The following is a 6,839-nucleotide window of genomic DNA, read 5'->3' as shown; positions in this document are numbered from 1 at the left end:
GCCGGGGCAGGGGCCGTGCCGGGGCAGGGGAGGGGGCGGCCCGGGCCCGGGCCCGCGGCGGTGCCGAGGCCGCTGCTCGCAGCCGACGCCGCTGTGGTATCGTAGCAACGGCGGCGGCTGCGGGCGGGGCCGCCGTGAGCCCAGGGCCCAGCGGCTGCCTCGGGAGGCTCGCGGCGAGCGCGTACATGGCCGTGGTCACCTCGCTGCCGAAGGGTGACTTGTCTTCTAAAAACTGTGTGTCTGTCTTGCTGCTGAAGTTCGGCCGTCGGGGGTTTTAACCAAGGACACCGAGGACTGTTTCCCCTGTGACCCAGAAGGCTCCCTGAGCAGAACAGCTGAGGGCGGCCGGCAGGGTGGGCCAGCTCGATCACAGAATTGTTAGGGTTGGACGGACCTCTGGTGATCTTCCAGTCCAACCGCCCTGCCGAGGCAGGGTCACCTGGAGCAGGTGACACAGAATGTGTCCAGGTGGGTTTTGAATGTCTCCACAGAGGCCAGACTCACGACCTCCCAGGGCAGCCTCTTCCAGTGCTTTGCCACCCTCTATGGAAAAAATTTCTTCCTCATGTTGAAGTGAACGTCTTGTGGTTTAGTTTATGGCCATTGCTCCTCATCCTGTCACTGGGCACCACTGAAAAGAGCCTCGCACCATCCTCTCAACACCTGCCTTTGAGACATTTATATGCCTTGATGAGATCTCCTCTCAGTCTTCTCCAGACTGAACAGGCCCAGCTCCTGCAATCTCTCATCATACAAGAGATGCTCCAGACCCATCACCATCTTCGTGGCCTCTGCTGGACCCTTTCCAGTAGCTTCTTGTGTTTCTTTACTGAGTCCACTCAAGGCACAGTCCTGTGGAAGACAGGAAGACAGTTAACAGGGATTTGTGCAGTTTGAGGGCATAAATCATAGAACCACGGAATACATTGGGTTGGAAGGGACCTTAAAGATCATCTCATTCCAACCCCCTGCCATGGGCAGGGACATCTTCCACTAGACCAGGTTCTCAGAGCTCCATCCAGCCTGGGATGGAACATTTCCAGGGATGAGGCATCCACAGATTGTCTGGGCAACCTGTGCCAGTGCCTCACCACTCTCACAGTAAAGAATTTCTTTCTAACATCTGATCTAAACCTACCGTCCTTCAGCTTAAGGCCATTTCCCCTTGTCATGTCACTACATGCCAAATGGCATTTGGATCCTGACTTCTGCCATGTCATTGTACTCAACTATTCACAGTAGCCTGTCCATGGATTTTGGATACAAAAATGCTGCTAGCAAGGATTTTCTTGCTATTTTCTAAGTCCGTGAGAGACTTCTCTCTTTCACAGAGATAGTAGCAGGGTTCTGTAAGCAATGAAACACCTGCAACCTTGAAAAGTCTTGTTTATAGTACAGTAGAAAAATATTTTGACAATGGATGTTTTAGGATTTTAGCCAATCACCCCAAGGGGTGACTGATACTTTGTCCAATTAGACTATGAAGAAAAAAGTCTATAGAAGAGTTTGTAAGATAATTAAAGAGATCAATCTTGCTGCACAGTTCCTGCCTGCTGGATCTTCTCTCCTCCTCCCTACAGCTGCAGGACATGGTAATATACCCTAGGGCATTTTTAATAGTGGATGGTTTGGCACAATCCATGGTGCAGGAAAATGGAAGGCAGGACAGCAGCTGCGCTTCAGAGTTGTGCTCAAGAATCAGCTGCTGCTGTTCACTCCCAGCTAAGCCCTGAAATGGTGGGGTTTATCTCTCTTATCTAGGTGCACACAATTGTTCCATCTGATAGCTTTTCAGGGCAGGGAGTGTACTGTACCATGTATACACTCCCTAGCAGCATGGATGTTGGTTACCACCTTAGAGTACCACTTGAAACAAATAATGATGATGGAAAACTTTTTATCTTGCTGGTTTAATGAAGCCTGAATTGTAGCAGTTCATTTTACTGATTACGTGGCAAAATAGGCAGTTTCAAATAGATGCTTTCAAATGCTCTGATTTTACCATTAGAACGGGAGAATAATAAGCATTTTATAATGTATTTTTATGTATGACTTAATTTACAAAACCCTTTACACTGAAACATTCAATCATTTCAGTATAAACTTCTAATGAAAAAAATCAATAAAGTTCCTTTTCTAAGTTTTGCGCTCCTCTTTTTCCTCATTTTCTTTTGTACTGATGTTTCTTACATAATAAAATTACCATGAAGATGATTATGATAAATTCCTTGATTCTAGGATTTCAGTCTCAAGAGGACCAAACTTCTAGACCTTTAAAATAAAACAACTGCACATGTAATGAAATATCAAATGGTATGATTTTAATTTTGTGAGCAAAATACTGCTGGAGGAAGGGGACATGCTCAGAATTTTAAAAAATAATATTATATGATGAACAAAAAAAACCCCCTTAAATTTACATCTCAAATATATAGCTTTGATTTTATTATACTGTTTCTTAAATCTTTAAAAGCAAAATAGGAGTGGAAACTCATGAAGGGAGGTAGTCACCTTTGTGCTTCAGGCACATGTTTGTGCTTGAAGGTAACAGCATAAATGTGTCCAAAAACTGTACTGATTTATTAAGACATTCCCATGAGCTTCCTGGTCTGGTTGAAAATGTCCCTGTTCACTGCACAGGGTTGGACTAGAAGACCTTTAAAGGCCCCTCCCAACCCAAACTATTCTATGATTCTACTCTTACGTTTTTCAAACTCCTGGTGACCTGTGTCCTCTGAGACCATGTAAGGGTGACTGTATAGACTGGTCTTCATGACAACTTCCATTTGAGCTAAATTCATTCAAATTCTGCAAGTTCTGCCTTGTGGTAGCTGCACCTCTAACTATAGTGCAGACAGAGTGGGGTGAGTGTTCAGAGTCTGTGATAACTCATGCAAAAGCCCATATTTTTACAAAAAAATCACAACTTAAAACATCACAACTTGTAGCAAATAAGTTCAACCAGGACACAAATCTGTGACAAGACTCATTCACATTGAATTAATTCTGCAACAAATTATATTAAACAGCAAGCGAATGCCTCAACAGCTTCATAAACAAGGAGCTGCATTGACACTCAAGAGGACACCCAGGTTTCTGACCTTACCAAGAATTTACTTTAGCTCAGGACCAGCCACTTAAAATTCCCTGTACTTGAGATTCATCAGTGAACTGTAAATAACCACATCTGCCATCCTGCAGTGGTGCTGTGTCTGTCATGGCTATAAATGATGCACTCATGTCAGAGACAGAACCTCTGGACAAGGTGGAGCACGTCAAGTGGGATCACTGTTTGACTCTCCCTTTTAAGATGAGCGTATGTCCCCAGCTCTGCAAAAACCCTTCTGCTCGTAAGAGCAAAAAACTCCAATGGCCACAGAAGCAAAAAAAAATTACCTTAAATAAAAACAAATAAATCTCCACTAAGAGCAAGGACAAGCCAGACCTAGAAAGTTTCAGTTCATTGAAATGATTGTTATTTATTTCCCTGAATGTCTGACTTTGTTCAAGAGACACATGTACTTTATGGTAAATAAGCAGAATCACCTGTCTCACCAGCTGCATAAAAGTGAATTTTGCATCAGCGGGGTGTGTTGGTGTGCATGCAGAAAGGGTTATTAGAGAAGAAGTGTTTGCTCACTGATTTATTTGAGGTCACAACCCTTGTGCAGTTATTGAAGGCATGTTTTAAACTGTAGTGGCATGAAAATGATAAGCCATTACTTCCTGAATGTAGGGATTTATGGGCAACTGCAGAGATATAAATAATAAAATAAGATCTCATCATAAGATGACCCAGGAGTATGTAAGCCATTTGGGGCAGGGACCATGACAGTACGTGTCTTCTGGAAAGTGTAAAAGGAACCTTGTGGCCTTTGGTCGGTAAGGATCGGATGAACTGATAAAGGAAAGCGCGGGGGCTGAAGTGATTCCTCCCAGTCCCGCTGCTGTCAGGAGGTGTCGGGAGGCGGCAGCACCGCACCGCGGCCGTGTCTGCTGAACCGACCCGCACCGCGCTCCGGCCCAGAGCCGGCTTACAAACATCCCATAATACACGGGGATCTAATGCTGGAGTGAACGCGTGCTCATGCATGAGCTCTACGTTTGAATTCGGGATTGCCCCGTTTACCCAGATAACATCATCAATGGAAAATTACCACTAAGGAAAGCAAAATTTATCTACCGATTTGCTAATATTAAATTATTGTTTGATATATATTACAAATGTATCACATGAGTATTACCTAATCTAACTGCAAATCTTGTAATTTTCCCAGTGGTATGGAAATGCAGCAGAGCCTCATGGCCTCAAAGAGCTGAGATGCTTCAGGCACTGTCACTGAGCTGACATCCTGGGACGTACCCTGGAAACCAGATTGCCTTCTCAGAGTTGCACCAGTCTTGCAGTATTAAAAGGAACAAGAGCTTACTGCAAGTGCTCTTTTTTCTCCAGTGACAAGGAAATGCTATATGGTTCTCAATTACTTAATTATATAATTGATATTTTTACTATATTCTTTTTTAATGTCCTCTCTGCCTGTTCTTTTCAAACTTAATGATAGTTTTATATCAAGAACGGTTTTTCAGTTTAAATTGGATTGAGACTTTCTACTTTGTTCATAAAGATGATGCAACAGATCTCAAATAACAGTAACTTTTGATCATGTTTGGCACTAGACTTGAGCCAATGATCTCAAGAGAGGAAACATTACCATTTTCATAAGAAGTTAAATCATGGCAATGTTTCAATTAATAGAAACACCCAGATAAAGAGCTTGGTTAGTTCTGAGAAGCTAGAGCTGCCAAGTGGTCTGTGTGTAATGTACAATTACATGCTCTACATAAAAAATAAAATAGATGAGAGTTATGGAAAGTAACTAAAATTAATTCAGTAATCCTGAAGCTAAGTTGAACTTGCTATTCCCCAGTATGGTTTGAAACTGCAGAACAGATTTCCATCCCAGTTTTTCCTCCCAGTTATGCAACTGGGATTACTGTGGCCTGCCATGCTTGTTAGAAAATTCCTCTCTTTTACCCTTCTCCAAGCCAAACACAGGGATTCTCCAAGACTGCTGGATGAAAGCAATGCTTTGCAGATCCCCCTCACCATCACTGCCCACTGTGGGCTCTTACCATCACCAGTGTTATGGTTTATGCTACAAATCTGGCCTTCAGCTTTAGAGAATGAGATGGGGGAACTTTTCTTCCTATATATGTGAAGGAATGGTCCGATAGAAGTCACCCTGCCTGTCCTGGTTGCCCAGCATCATTAATCACTGGAGAGGCTATAAAGGAAAGCCTACAAGGTAACATAAATACACTTGGCCCTGCTGAGCTCTTAGGTTTCTTCAATCAATTATTCTCATTACCTGCCTACCAGTTCTGACCCATGGCTGTCTTCCCAATCAGGAACATTTGGGTCTATTTAAAGATGAGCTTCAAATACATAGAGTCATTGTGAGCTCATTAGCTTTCCAACAGCCTTTTGGTTCCAGCAGCAGAATCCAGGCCCTAATATCATACTCCTGTTCCCCTCACATTGTATTATTCAGCCTTTTTATTCTCAACCACCAAGTCTTTCCTTACATGAAAAAATTTGTCTGTCATCTTTCACTATTTGACACCTGACTCCTCTGGCAGGAAGAGGCTTTTAGAAAAAAATCTTAATACCCAGAAAAAAATGGAGAAATCACTGAGATTTAAGATGTTTATAAGGTCAGGTGTAAGGAGGTAGATGAGGACACCATATAGTGAACTGTGAGGAGGTGATCCCGTCTCCCTGCACATGTCCTTGCATGATAGCCAGGAGGTGTGGAACATCCATGGGTAGGAGTACCCCACTCCCTTCTCCCCTTGATCTGCTTCTGGTGTGCCTGTTAAAGCACTGTCCTGCTGCAGTCTCCTTCAGGCTTACACAAGGCTGGGCCCCAGCAAGGCCTGACAAGTCTAAGATTATCACTCCTGCTTTCTCTGTGTGAAGTGTTAGTGTAATCCCTCTGTGCACTCCAGGCTGGCAGTTGTCTCCTGTATTCTTCGATTTTTTTATTTACCGTTTCTAAGAGTTTACAGAACTATCGATGGTTTTGTAATGAATTAGAAATACTAGTGGAAAGAATAAGTTCTCAATCTTCTAACATGTCTGAAGGCAGCTGAGAAAGGTATCTAAAATTTGACTCTCAGCCCAAATCTTGCTTTTGTCCTCCCCCTGCTGATGGCATCTTAAGAGTCCATTTTAGAAATAATATTATTATATCTAATTTCTGCTGCAGTAGTAGCCATGTCACAGTGCCACAGGGTAAGTCCCAGTGTGTGAAGAACTATGGTACTGTTACTCCACTGCTTGCAGCTTCAGGTCCTGCACAGCATGTGAGTAAGGTTAGCGGAGCTTGGCTCATTATCAAATAAATTACTACCTTTAGCAAGATAATGATCTCAAGCCTTCTGCAGTGCAGCAATACTCAAACAATGAATCATGTCCTAGAGTTATCAGGATATGTGCTTCTAGCTTTCCCTCTTTCAGACTGCTGAGCTGCATCAAAAACACCCTAACACAAATCAAATGAATGTGTCTTGGTTTGAGTTTTCCATTTACACGTATTGTATTGTTATCATAATTTTATACTATCCTAGGTGGCACAGAAAGTAGATCCTGAATCTAGGATGGTGGATATGTAATATAATCTGTTGAGATGTGAGCCTTCCTGTGAAAAATGTTCAGGTCTTTCCCTGTATCCCAGAGAAATTTTGCAGATACATACAAATCATAGCCACTGTAAACTATAGTGATTTGTATTGTCCACTGTGTATATCCATATAGATACACATTCAGAATCAGTAAT

This window comes from Corvus kubaryi, unplaced genomic scaffold (assembly GCF_017639235.1).
Source record: "Corvus kubaryi isolate FWS band 111438036 unplaced genomic scaffold, C.kubaryi_AGA036_p1.0 138, whole genome shotgun sequence".
Lineage (NCBI taxonomy): Eukaryota > Metazoa > Chordata > Aves > Passeriformes > Corvidae > Corvus > Corvus kubaryi.
This window is presented reverse-complemented; position numbering follows the sequence as displayed.